This window comes from Varanus komodoensis, unplaced genomic scaffold, assembly GCF_004798865.1.
Source record: "Varanus komodoensis strain SLA01 unplaced genomic scaffold, ASM479886v1 scaffold110, whole genome shotgun sequence".
Taxonomy (NCBI): Eukaryota; Metazoa; Chordata; class Lepidosauria; order Squamata; family Varanidae; genus Varanus; species Varanus komodoensis.
In genome coordinates, this window is record NW_025335318.1 from 953130 (window position 1) to 966417 (window position 13288).

A 13288-nucleotide genomic window follows, 5' to 3' on the forward strand; every position below is an offset into this window, starting at 1 on the left:
ATATATTTACTGAGAGAAAGTACTGAAGTGCTACATTGGCCATTGTGAAAGATCTAGCAGTGGAAATGCATTGTTTGGATAAGCTGCTCCAATGATAGCCCTTCCCTGTGACTGGGCTTCTTTCCTGAGCTATGATTGGCCAGAGGTGTTCTGTGTGGAGATGGGATTGGCCGGAGGGGTTCTTGGGGGCGCTGAGAGTTGAAGGGAGGGAGCAGTTATGACAGGAGAAGAATGAGATGTCTTTGTACACTTCAGTTCACTATTGACCTGGCTTTGGGAGATTTTGCAAGGTTGTTACTGTATTTAAGGCAGAAATGAAACACAGGGTTCCTGTCCCAGTGTGGCTTTGAAGAAACCAACAGCAGCAACAGTTACAGAGTAAAAGCAGAAAAGTCCTCAAGTGGAGGCAGCAAGTGGGCAATACCAGCCAGAGACCTCTGGCTCCTACAGGGCAAGGTGTCACCCCAACTACATGGTGTGTGAGAGGTGACCTGGTAAGGATACCCTTTCTGTGGCAGCTTCTGGATCAGTTGAGCACAGCTTCTTTTCTTGACCCTCCTGCATGTCCACATAGCTCCCCAGATTTCTTTCTTTTTAAAAATTTGACACAAGTCTTTTCACATTGTTCATCTCTCCAGTTCCATAAGTTGCATCTTTCTCTTTTCTCTTCCTATGTCAGATGTATGCTCATTTTTAAGTGCACTAATTCACCTGTTATCAAATTGCAAATTCTGAACAATCTGACCAGAATAAATTGATCATTTTCTTGAGACTAGAAGAACCTCAGTCCTGGGAGCCAAATTGGGCTCTCCTGAAGTCCCCCAGTGGCCACACCCATCCTCCCAACCAATGATTGTTTGGTGGTTGCCCGGCTTTTGTGCAGTTCCCCTCCCACTTTCTGAAAGGTTGAAATGCCTTTGCTAAGGTTTAGTTACTGGCAGTGCAGGTTTTAAGCTAGAATAGGCTGGCATTCTTGGTATTCTGGCCTGCCCTTTTGCTTTTGGCCTCCCCTTTGCTGGAATGCAGCTCCTACATAGTTATTCTGAAAGAGTTCAACACCCCAGTATTGAAACAAAACACTGGCAGATAGATAGATAGATAGATACGCACCTATAACACCACTGGCTACCAGTTGAGGTCCAGGCCCAATTTAAGGTGTTGGTGATGACCTATAAAGCCCTAAATGGCTTGGGTCCTGGATACCTGAAGGAGCATCTCCTTCCCTATATGCCGCACCACCACCCCTTGAGATCTGAGGCGGAGGTCCTTCTTTGGGAGCCCTCCTTGAAGGAGATTAGGTGGGTGGCTACCAGAGCAGGACCTTCTCTGCAGTGGAGCTCCAGTTATGGAATGCACTCCCCAGAGAGGTTTGCCCAGCGCAAACACTTTATTCTTTTTGGTGCCAGGCCAAACCCTTTTCATTTTCCCAGTATTTTAAGGTTTAGATTGTGATTGGAATCGAGGTTTTATTGTACAGAATGGATGCTGTGCTTTACTTTGTTTTATTGTAAGATTGTCCTGAGACTATTTGGTAGTGGACGATATACAAAAGTGTTAAATACATGAACACTTGGGCTTCAATAACAAACTCCACTCTTGTGCACCTATTTTGTGCAGCTGTGCTTTTCCATTTGCCTTCCATTTGTCACACATTGGAAGTACGTTGTTATAGTAATGAACAGCTTGAATGTGCATATTGCTACTATTTTGTTGTTAAATTTATGATTAATATTATTGCAATTAATTGTTGGGTGTTAAGTTAATTGGGGCACACACGTGGAAAGTCCAATGTATACATTTAGCAAAGCGACAGCTCCTTACCTGATTTTGATGTGTGTACTGAGGTCTACAAATGGAACAGGCGGGTTGCAGCGCTCGGGGAGCATCCGAAACTGAACCTCCTCACTGATAGTCAGAATGGTAGTTTCGGACTACAAGGGAGAGCAGCACTCCGCTTTTCGAGGCTCCCCCTTCCCCTCGGGAGGCCACAATCACTGCGAATAGAAAGCCGAGGGAGCAGGGAAGCTGGTTCTGGCCCAGCACGTGCCTCCTGCGCCGACCTCCTCTTTGCAGGGATTCCAAGCCGAAGTTTGCGACTCGCAGTCCACCTGCTCCCCTCGGCATGCCACTGGGCTTGCCGCTCTCTGCTTTGAAGGGCAGGGCTGAACGCCTCGGAAAAGCCTCCCTGAGCGCAGCGGCCCCCGCGCGGCGGCGAGCCTCGCAGCGCCCAACGGGGCTCGCCCTTGCCGCCGAAGTCGCGCAGGGGCGCACGGCCGAGGCGCGCCGACCGTAAAGCGCAGCCGCGCGCGGAGCCGCCGGGAGGGCAGCCCGGCTGCCTCGCCGGGAGGGGGACGCCGCGGGCCTGCACGCGGAGGGGCCCCTTTCCCGACGGGGGAGGCGGGCCGCGTGACGTCACCGCCCCCCTGGCGCGCGGCGCCGGGGAAGGACATCCGCGGCGCGCGGCGGCAGGGCCACCCGGAGCCGCGCCGCGCCGCGCGGACGACGATGGTGGCGGAGCCGCCGCGGGCGGGGTGAGTCTCCGGGCGGCCAAGCGCCGGCCTGCCCGCGCCGGGTCGTGGCTGCTCGCTCGCTCGCTCGCTCACGCGCGCGCGCTGCCCGGGGAGCGCGGCGGCAGCTGCTCGGCATCCCGCTGGAGCCGCGCGGAGCAGCCGTGGGAGGGGGACGGCTGCCGGGCGGGACGGACGTGCAGGTCGAGGCCCAATCGGCGCGTGGTCCGGAGGGGACGGGCGCGGGTGGGGCTGGGGCGGACGCCCTCCCGGCCCGGCGCGGGAGGGGCAGAGCCTGCGGGGAGGGGCGCGCGTGGCGGTGCCGCTGCGGGGGGCATGTCGGTCCCTCCCTCCCCCGCGCCAGCGAGCCCTCCTCTGCCCAGCCGCTCCCCTCGGACGGCGAGACTGGGTGAGCTCTGCTCGCGCCGAGCCCGGCTCCCTTGACCGTGCCCGTGAGGAGGTATGTGTCCGGGGCATGTGGGGAGGGGGGGCAGAGTCGCTTGATCCGGGGAACCGGCGGCTTGGAAAGGAGTCTGGCTGAGCTCACTGGCGTTTAGGGTAGTCGTCATTGCTTTGCACAGTTCCCTGGGGAGTGTCCGGTGAGGGCACCTTCTCAGGGGAGAAGCTGTGGTTGCCAACCCTATAGGAAACTTTGGAAAGTTTAGTGTGAATACCCTGTGGGAGACAGAGGTGGGAGAGACAGTAGGTGTTGCACCAAACTCTGGTAGAAATTCCATGGATAAAAATAATGGCAGCATCGTAAGGAGAGGCAGGGTACCAGAGTCAGTCCTAGTTGGATGAATCACGGTGATGGGGAATGCTCCATCCCTTGCCCTTGTCTGTTATTTCCTTAGATAACTAACCTATCCTTTCCTGCAGATTCAGGACGGATACCATTACTCCAAATAGACCAGCACATCCAGGGTAGTCTTAATATCTCGGCCAGATATATAGTATTCTGAATAGAATCAAAGTCACTGGCCCACTGTGTCTTGGTTCCTCAAGCAAGGTGGAAGTGCTTCTTCCACCACTACCTGCCCATCCGCCCAGTTGGCCAGCAGTGGCAGCAGTGGCCGTGAATGGCAAGAAGCAGCAGTGGCTGGCCGTGCATCTCAAGTTTGCTTTAGAGAGTCCTGCCCATTCTTCTGTTGCCACAGTGGGAGGGCGGTGGGGGGGGGGGCTCTCCAGAATCCCACTAGAAGCCCTGGAGAAGCTGCAGTGAGTCCTTTGGGCAGGAATGGGCGAGGGAGAGCAGCACAGTTCATTGCTCTTCCCATTCTGCTACCTGATGTCGCAGCATCAGCCTGTGTAGTGGTAGGGCCAGCCTTGATTAAAATAGTCTCGTAATTGTTCAGTTTTTTGAAAGGCAAGCCAAATAAGCAATCAACATTTTACAGCATCGTTGGAAATGTTCAATACGTCTAGGCCTTGGAGAGGCAGGAGTTTTCTTTCGCAAAATATGGCTGTAGGAGTTTTCTGGGAGAAGCACATCCTGCTTAGAAACTGTGTGAGGAAACCAAGAGAAGTTCTTTAACTGAAGACAAATGGAATTTTTTCATTTGTTTTCAGCAAACTAAGGGCGGTTCCAGAAAGTCAATGCTTCTGGCTTGCGCAATCAGCTCGTTGCCAGGTTTTGCAGTGTTTCAGAAACTACATGGCCAGAGGCAACAGTGCGGAGGCGTTGTGGCTCAGTGGCAGAACACCTGCTTTGCACATAGCCCCCAGTTCAAGTTTTGACATCTCCAGGTAAGGCTGGAAAAAATCCTGCCTGAAGCCCTGGAATGCCACTCGATCAGTTCCATCAGCACTGAGCCAGACAGGCCCATGGTTGATACCATGCATGGCAGAGTCTTATGGTTAAGTGTGTGGGTACAAAAGCAAAACCTCTCTCAAATTACAACCATGCAGTCCTGAGCATGTTTGCTTAGATAGAATTTGCTTGTTGGTGCAGTGGGATCTGCTTGTATGTGCTATGAAGAGCATTTTTCGGTGTGAATGGATGCAGGAGAGGACATGGTCAGGGAAGCACATATTCATGTGTGAGGGATGAGAAGATCTTGGAGGGCTCTTGAGTAGGAGAAGTGAGAGTTGGACAGTTAAGTTAGAGCTGCTCGTGGTCTTGGTGGGAGGAGAGAGATGTGGGATCTGGGACAGGATGCAGATGGGATGTGGGTGGTAGATTTAGGAGGATGTTTAAGAATAGAATATCTGGGTTAAAGGGTTCCATATAAAAAGAAATTTGCACAGAAATGGTACTTCATGGGGTAACAATCAAGTTCTGTCTTTGTTTCCCTTAATCTCTGGGAAGTGAAATCTGTGAAGTGGTTAAACTTAGCCTGTCTCCCATAACATCCACACTTTAAGGATCTGCACACATGCCCTGAAGTCAGGTTTTCAGTGAGTCCATGACCATGTTTAGCACTGCAGCCTCTGTCTCCAGCCTTTATCTCCCAGGTCCTGTCCACCGTTTGTGGTCCTGAAATTTCATGCAAGGAAACAATGGAAGGGAAACAAAGTGTTGGAGATCTGCATATTTTAGTGTGTGTACGGCCACTTGTGTGCTCGTAGGTAAGAACATGTACATCTGCCGAGATATACTTCTGGATTAACTTAAGTACATGTTTAGCGGAATCGGCCTTTCATCTCCTGCTAGCTCAATCATTACCTAAGAGTTTATATAGGCTCTGTTGTTTATTTGGCTTAGGAAATTGCTCTTTTGGACAGGGACTTCATTTCTATGTTGATGTTCTTGTGTGCATCACAGACTTTGGGCACAGAACCAGAGTTGGTTTTTATTCACATAAACACGTAAGGTCAGCTTCCAGGTTAGCATAAATAAGTGTTTCCTGTTTGTATGAGTAGAAGAACAGTTTTTGTAAATTGCTTTCTTTTCTAATCTGTTCAGGGAAATAGAATTGCACGAGTCTGGTCCATGATAATTGGAGTTGTCCCATCAGTTCTCCTTGAGTTCTTTCCTAGTCTGCTTTCCAGTTCTGAAAAAGCTTCATGCTTTAGAGCACAAGCTAACTACCCTTTCCAAAAGAGGAAAGAGGAAACTCTCTGATAAGGACAGACTACAAGCTTGACTGAAAGACAGGTTTCATTCTGTTTGTGTCTTTAAATCATATCAATCACATTTCACAGATACTTCAAATCCCTTGCCTCAGTAGGTGAGACTGCTGAAAAAGTACTTGCTTCTTCTGCACAGGAACATGTGCAGATGGACATGAGTGTGCATAGATATATGCAGACATGTACTGTATATTATTTAAATGCAGAGCATACTGTGTATGTGGGTGTATTTGGCTCCTAGGGACAACAGGTGCAGAGAAGGATATATAGAAGGGTATATGAGGGCAATTAATTTTCAACTTGGAAAACAGTAATCTACAAGTAACTGATTGTTGTTTTGTGCTGTCAACTGATCTCCAACTTATGGCAACCCAGTGAATGGAATCCCTCTAAAATGCCCTGTCCATGATGGCTTTGCAGCAAGTATTTTATTTATTAATTTATTAAACTTATATTCTGCTATTTTGGTCCAAGGGCCCTCCAAGCAGATACAATAAAATAAAGACAAGATAAAAAACCCCCCACACCATGACCATAAAAGCGATCCATTAAAACATAATAAACAAAGACAATAAAACAAAAGAGTACAGAGCTGCAGTGGTGAATGTAAAGGGACCAGATGCAAAAGTATCAGGATTTCTCTTGGAGGGAAATTTCAGCAAGTGCGGCTTTCAGGTAGGGATGGGAAAAGCTGTAGATGTTTAATATCCTCTTCTGTGAAACAATTAAAGCAGAAACAATTAAAGGTTCAGAAGCCAATATAGCTGAAACAGCTGTCTGTTATAGAATTTGACTGTGTGTGTGTGGTGGGAGGGTTGTTTTGTTTTTTGTTTTTCCTCTTTCATTGGGTAAGAAAACAGGATCCCAACAGGAAAATGTACTTTATTGCTTTCTGGAATTAACAAAATAGGCCTGACTAGAGACAATAAATGAACCTAGGCTTGACCTAGTTAAACTATCTCCTTTGGATTAACCTTTGGCTGACACCAAGGAGAAGAACTTTCCCAGAGGGTTGACTTGCCTAATACTGTATGGATGTGCTGCCCTGATTTAGTTGTTTTCAAACAACAAGGCTATTCTTGCTCCTTTCTATATTAATTTTAAATATTTCCATTAAAAGGGTATTTGCAAGGTGTTACACAACAGCTACAATGTGATTGGGACTTACTGCCATCCTATACAGTGGTACTTCGGCTCACAAATGCCTCAGTTGATTACCAGATTGGATCGCGAACAAAAATTTCATAAAAATTTTGACTCAGGCCATGAACTCCGCATTGGGTGGCGACCATGATCGCAGCCATCTCTCCTCCCCCCCCGAGTGGGGAGATGGCCAAGCTCGTGCTCGGGGGTGGCGGGGGGGAGAGATGGCCATGATCTTTGTTGTTTTTTGTCACTTTGCTTTACATTTTTCTGATAAAAAAAATAGTTACAGAACGGATTAACCTTATTTACATTGAACCTTATGGGGAAATTTAACTTGGCTCACAACCAGTTTGGGTCACGACCAGAGTCCTGGAACGGATTAAGTTCGTGAACCAAGGTACCACTGTATGTTTCCTCAGAAGTCAATCCCACTGTGTTCAATGGAGCTTAATCCCAAGTTACTGGGTAATGGATTGGTGCCTTAGCCTGAAATTAGGGTGCATTCATATGCATTGGGGGGGGGGGAGCTCCCAGCATTCCCTAGCTAGCCATGCAGAGGAGTGCAGCCTTGAGCTCAAGAGTGCGTGCTTCCAAGTAGGTGTGCATAGCATTAACAGAAGTGCTAGGGTGTCTCTTTATAATGGAAAAGCAAAATATAGGCTAAGAAAATATCTTTATCAGGATTAAGAGACTTGTGGAAAAGTTTGTACAAAACTTCCTGAAACTTCAGGGCGCAGGAAAGAGGAGGAAAAATAAACCAGCCAATGAAATATTTCAGCTGCATAATTAGGCTGTTTCAGTGACTCTACTATGGCACTAGTGAATTCACCAGAATTAATGCAAGAATAATAAACACATAGAGAAAGGCGATCCACTTTACTTGAACTTCCAAAAGACTTTTAATAAATTTCTTCACCAAAGACTCCTGAGGAAACTAAATATTCACAGAATAAAAGGAGAAGTCCTCTTATGGATCCCTAATTGGTTAACGAACAGAAGACAAAGGGTGGGAATAAATAGCAATTTCTCCCAATGGAGATATGTAATCAGTGGAGTCACGCAGGGTTCAGTATTAGGAACAGTTCTTTTCAGCCTATTCATAAATGATCTGGAACTAGGAGTAAGCATTGAGATGGCTAAGTTTGCTGATGACACCAAATTATTTAGGATGTTCAAAACCATAAACAATTGGTAGAAACTCCAAAGGGATCTCATCAGACTGGGAGAGTGAGCATCAAAATGGCAGTTCAATGTAAACAAGTATAATGCAGTGCATATGTTGGGGCACAAAATCCCAACTACATGTGTGCACTGATGGGATCTGAACTAGCAGTGACTGAGCAAGAAAGGGAACTTGGGGTAGTGGTGGACATTTAAATGAAAATGTCCCCCCAGGGAGCAGCTGTTGTGAAAAAGGCAAACTCCATGCTAGGCATCATTAAAAGCAGAATAGAAAATAGAACTGCCAAAATCTTTCTTCCATTATACCTGAAAAAAGGACATTATTGAGTTGAAAGAAGTACAGGGAAGGGCAACAAAAAGGATCAGGGGGTTGGACCAGCTCTTATGAGAGCAGCTACAACAACTGGGATTGTTCAGCTTAGAAAAAAGGTGAGTATGAGGAGACATTATAGAGGTGTTTCATATAATGCATGGTGTGGAGAAAGTGACCAGGGGGAGATTTTTCTCCCTTTCCCATAATCTGGGGTCACCCCATGGAGCTGATTGGAGGTGGGTTTAGGACAGATAAAGGGAAGTACTTCTTCATACAGTGTATAGTTAAACTATGGAATTTGCTGTCATGAGAAGTGATGGCTGCCAATCTGGATGGCTTTAAAAGGGAATTGGAGAGATCCATGTTATCAGTGGCTACTAGCCTTGCTGGCTAAGTGCTTCCTTCTTTACCAGCGGTCCCATGCCTGCATAAGCAGTTGCTGGTGAACTTTGGCAGGAGGAGGTCTTGCACCCATCCTGCTTGAGGGATCCTGTGGGCAGCTGGCTTGCCACCATGTGTATGGAGTGCTGGACTAGATGGACCTTTGATCTGACCCAGCATGGTCTTTCCTATGTTCTCCATGTAGGTGCAGGCCAGCAGCTGAGTCAGCCACACAAAACTTGTAGAAGCAAAGGCTGCCAGGCACTCCTGCCCTTCTCCATCATTGATTGTAATGTTGCTTGCTGATGAAGACCTGCTGGTGCCCTGAGAAGGCACCAACCAACAATGATGGTTCCATGATTTCTTGACATTACCTTGTCCAGTAATCCAGCACTCACCTGTCACGTGCAATACACAGCCAGGGAACCAGAAAGGTGCTGCTTTATACTTTGAAATGGCACAGGCTTCCCCAAACTGGTTCCCTTCAGATGTGTTGGAGAACTCATAGCTGGCAGGGGGATTGTGGGAATTGCTGTCTTACACAGGCGGAGGAAACCAGCTTGGGGAAGGTTGCCATAGTGCTTCTAGTAGGAGATGGACATAGAAAACCCATGTGGTAGGAATGCCTTCATGCAGATAATTTCCACAGCACTGCCCCCGACATGTTTGCATTGCTGTCCCTGTGAGGGGAACTGACCTTTGCAAGGGAAAGAGGTAGAGTTTATATGCACAAAGAATAAAAGAAGCTACAGTGGCACTCAAAGTGAAAGAGCAATGCCTGGTGAAACATTTGTCCCCTCTGGAGCAGTAAATGTGGCCTCCAGAAAGCAATCTCCATCTTTTGCAGGTTCTGATAGCAACAATAATCTTGGGTGGAAAGGGGGGAAACAATGGGTGTAGAAATTAGTTTTTCCACTCCAGTCAAGGCACACAGGTACAGGGGAAGACAAAAGGGATAAGCGTGAGGGTTCACTTGCATTCTCCATGAAGTTGCCTCATTAGGACAGCCAGAAAATGATCCCTTCCTTTTCTGTGGCTGCTCAGCCTCTGGACCCAGCTGCTCACCTGGTTGAAAAGTAAATAGGCTATTTTTAACATTTGTTCTGTCTCCTTGAGGAACTCTAGTTGCATTAGGGGCACCAGGGATTTCTAAGAGAACTTCCTCTCAGCACTTTTCCCAAGATACAACTCTCAGGATTCTTTTGAAGAAGCCAGGAGAGCTAATCCAGGTATTAGTCTTATATAAATGTGTTGTGTGGAGGTCACTCCAGTCTAAAGTGACTTGTTGCAAAAGAGCCCTATCCTCTTTTGCATCTGGTGTGGAAGAGGAGAGCATTTCAGGTGTGGCTTGCTACCTGCTGAAATTCCCTCTTCTTTACAACTATTAAATATGCCGGGGGGGGCCTTGTCCTCTTTTGCCTTGGGCCATACTACCTCCACCTACGATTCAAAAACACATGGAAGGAACATAAGCGACACTGAGTCAGACCATGGGTGCATCTAGCCCAGTACAGTCGGGACTAACTGGCAGTGTCTTCCCAGGGATTCAGGTAGTAGTTGTTCCATTCTTACCTGGATTGAACCTGGGGCAATGCATATATTCTGCCACCAAGCTGTTGCCCTTTCCAGCCCTGCCTTTTGGTTCATCCCGTGTGACTGTCAGATGGATTATGACATTTGTTCTCAGTAATGATTTTTAAAGGTTTCATTGAGTTTGCTGGTCTTAAGTAAAATATTTTGCTGAATCAAAGCCTCTGGTTAGTGTGTGGCAGACAAGCTACTGAGCAAGGGCATTCTGTTTATTGCATTTTTGCTCATGACCTTTGCAGCCCTCTATTCTTAATGTTTAATGTAGTTAATCATTCACTGGTTGAACGTTAATTCTTCAAAAAGCTAATAAATTCATTATCGGTTTTTAATGTTTATACTTTACATATCTTGATGGTTCTGTACCTTATAAAAGAGTATGTTAAGGCACCAGTTTTTGTTAATCTAGTATGGTTGTTGTTTGTTCTTTTAGAGCTTCTCTGCATGAGGCATGCCTGATCCCTCACCTGCAGGAGTTTGCATTGCTTTTTCATGACATTGTCCTCCTCCAGAGCCTCTTCTGTGTTTTCCAGCCTTTTTCACATATGGCTTTGGAGGGAGGAAAGTCTGGTATTCAGTTTGGAATCATGAAGAAAAGCCTGGTCTATTGCTACAAATCTGCTATACTGCAGCTGTACCACAGCACCGGCTTTGGTTGGTTAATATATAGAAAAGCAAAGGAATACAAACCCAAGTCCCCGGACACACTTTTCCTCCCACAATGAAAATGGAAGAAAAAGTCACAGTAAAGCAGCAGGTTAAACCTCTCATGTAGAGAAGTCCGTATGGCCCTGGTCCTGGGCCTTTAATGGCATCTGACAAACAGGAATTTAGCAGTTGAAGCCTTTTATGTATTTAAAGTAAGGAAATAAAGTGACAGGAAATGTTTCATCTGCTTGCTTTCTGCATATCTAGCCACTGCTGAAGACTCTGGAGTGGGGTCATTAAAAACAGGAGAAAAGATATGTATTATTATTTATTAGATTTGTTTGAAAGCTGCCTGTTAGCATCATGCTCTCTGTGCAGCCAGAGCAACTTATTTGAGAAAGCCATCAATAGCATTTTAGTACATGTCACAAGTGGGAATGCTTGATAGTTTTGTTCTGTTTGTATTGTGATAAGCTCCAACCAGTGCACGACTCTCAAATGAACAGGTGGGTTGGAATGCAAAATTTTATATCACATTTTCAGATTCCTGAATTTTACAATATAGTTCTTGGTGTAAAAATTAATCAAAAGACATATTAAAATGTATTTAGGCTAACATGTATATTAAAATATAAACGAAAATGCATCTGATTTTTCATGTGGATTACACCCCCTGAAATGCAGATGAATCCAAAAGAGAGTTGTCAATGAACATATATGAAACTAACACAGAGTAAAAATAGGTTGGTGTTTGCATTCCTGCTCCCAAGTGTTTTATAGCTAATATCCCAGAATTCATTGTTAGTTCTCTTCACATCACAGAATCATTCCAGAACTCTAGAGAAGGAGGACTGATTCTGGGGCATTTCATCTGTCACTAGGACACAGAGTGGAGCTCTGTGTGCAAAGAGGAAACTTTGAAAAGCCTTTGAGAGGGGAGATGTGCATTGTAGAGGAGATGAATAGGCTGCTTATACTTCAGGGGAATCAACAAGAAGCTGAGCCCCCAGGGTCACATACTAGACAATATTGCTCTGTTCTTGTAATGTCTTACTTGAGCTATAATGGGATAGACCCTCATTTCCAAAGGAGAGAGTCATTTATGACTGCTGAGATGCTGAAAAAATAGCATGCCTCATTCATCCTTCTAGTTGTACTCAATACTGTACCTCATTTTCATCAATAGTTGCCTTCTGGGAGGTGTGTGTGTATGTGGTCATTTTGATTATTGTGAGGGCCAAGTTTCTCTTGGCAAGTTAATCTGGGATCCCTTTACTCTTAAAACACAGGAATTTTGGCGTTCCTATATAAATGACTATTCAGATTGTCCTCTCAGGACCAAGTGAGAGCTTGGTTATATATATATATATAATCTCTAAAGCTTTCTATTGGGGTTGCCAAATTTTTAATGGCTCCATGCCTGTCCTTTTAGCAGCCTACTGAGCAGATATTAAACAGCCTTTCCTGGCAATGAAATAAAAGCAAGAAATGTGCTGGAAAATGGGCCTCCACAAAAGGGAAAACCTCAACTTGAACCACAATGGAACCAGGCTGCTGGCGCTCATCATCGTCACACCATCATCATTGCATTTCTGTGCCACCCCACAGCTGAAGCTCTCTGAGCAGTTTACAACACTCCATAAAACTGACAATAAAATGCAGTGAAAACATCATAACATCAGAAAAAAAGTTTAAAATACCTAAATCAAACAGAACAAAGAATGACTCTACATCACTTGGGATGGGTAATCGCCCTCAATCCCCTGGAGATCCAAGTAGATCTTTGAAGTCCTTGATATAAAGGGCCATCTTAACCTGGCACAGAAAAGATGGCGAACTTGGTGCTGGCTGGGCCACAGTGAGAAGGTTATTCCAAAGATGGAGGGCCACCACCGAGACAGACTTCCCTCTTGTTGCCACCTTCCACGCTTCCTTTGAGCTGGCATTCAGAGGAAGGCTCCAGAGGTTGAACGTAATGGCCCAGTAGATCATGGTTGGGAGAAGTGCTTCAGCAGGTATCGTGGTCCTAAGCCATGTAAGGCTTTATGGGTTAAAGCCAGCACCTTGAATTGGGACTGGAAGCATACAGGCAGCCAGGGCAAGCAGGCCTGAGTTGGTCTTACGTATTTGGACCTATGAGCCCCAGTTATTAATCTGCCTGCTGCATTCAGCTTACAAACTGCCTTTAAGGGCAGCCCCATGCAGAATGCTTTATAGTATTCTAACATAAAGACCACCAGAGCAAAATTACTGAAGCCAAGCTATGCCTGTATAGAGGGCGTGTCGCTGGGCCACCAGCCAAAGCTGGTAGAAGGCACTCCGAGACACTGAGGCCACCTGAGCCTCCAGTGACAAAGATGGATCAAGGAGCACTCTCACACTACACACCTCCTTCAGGGAAGTGCAACCCCACCTAAAACAGGTTTAACACCCTCTGCCTGGTCCAAGGAAC

General features: G+C 46.3%; 1 protein-coding gene across 2 annotated transcripts in view; it reads left to right on the plus strand.

The window, feature by feature from the left end:
* Positions 1-2466: 2466 nt before the first annotated feature.
* SLC43A3 (solute carrier family 43 member 3) overlaps positions 2467-13288 on the plus strand; it is a 57207-nt gene continuing 46385 nt past the window's right edge. The window contains exon 1 of one of the 2 annotated variants that reach the window (XM_044420838.1): positions 2467-2531. The gene's annotated coding sequence lies outside the window, so the exon portion shown is untranslated. Of the gene's footprint in view, positions 2532-2653; positions 2968-13288 lie in introns of those variants that run through there. The other variant, XM_044420837.1, reaches the window with a different exon arrangement.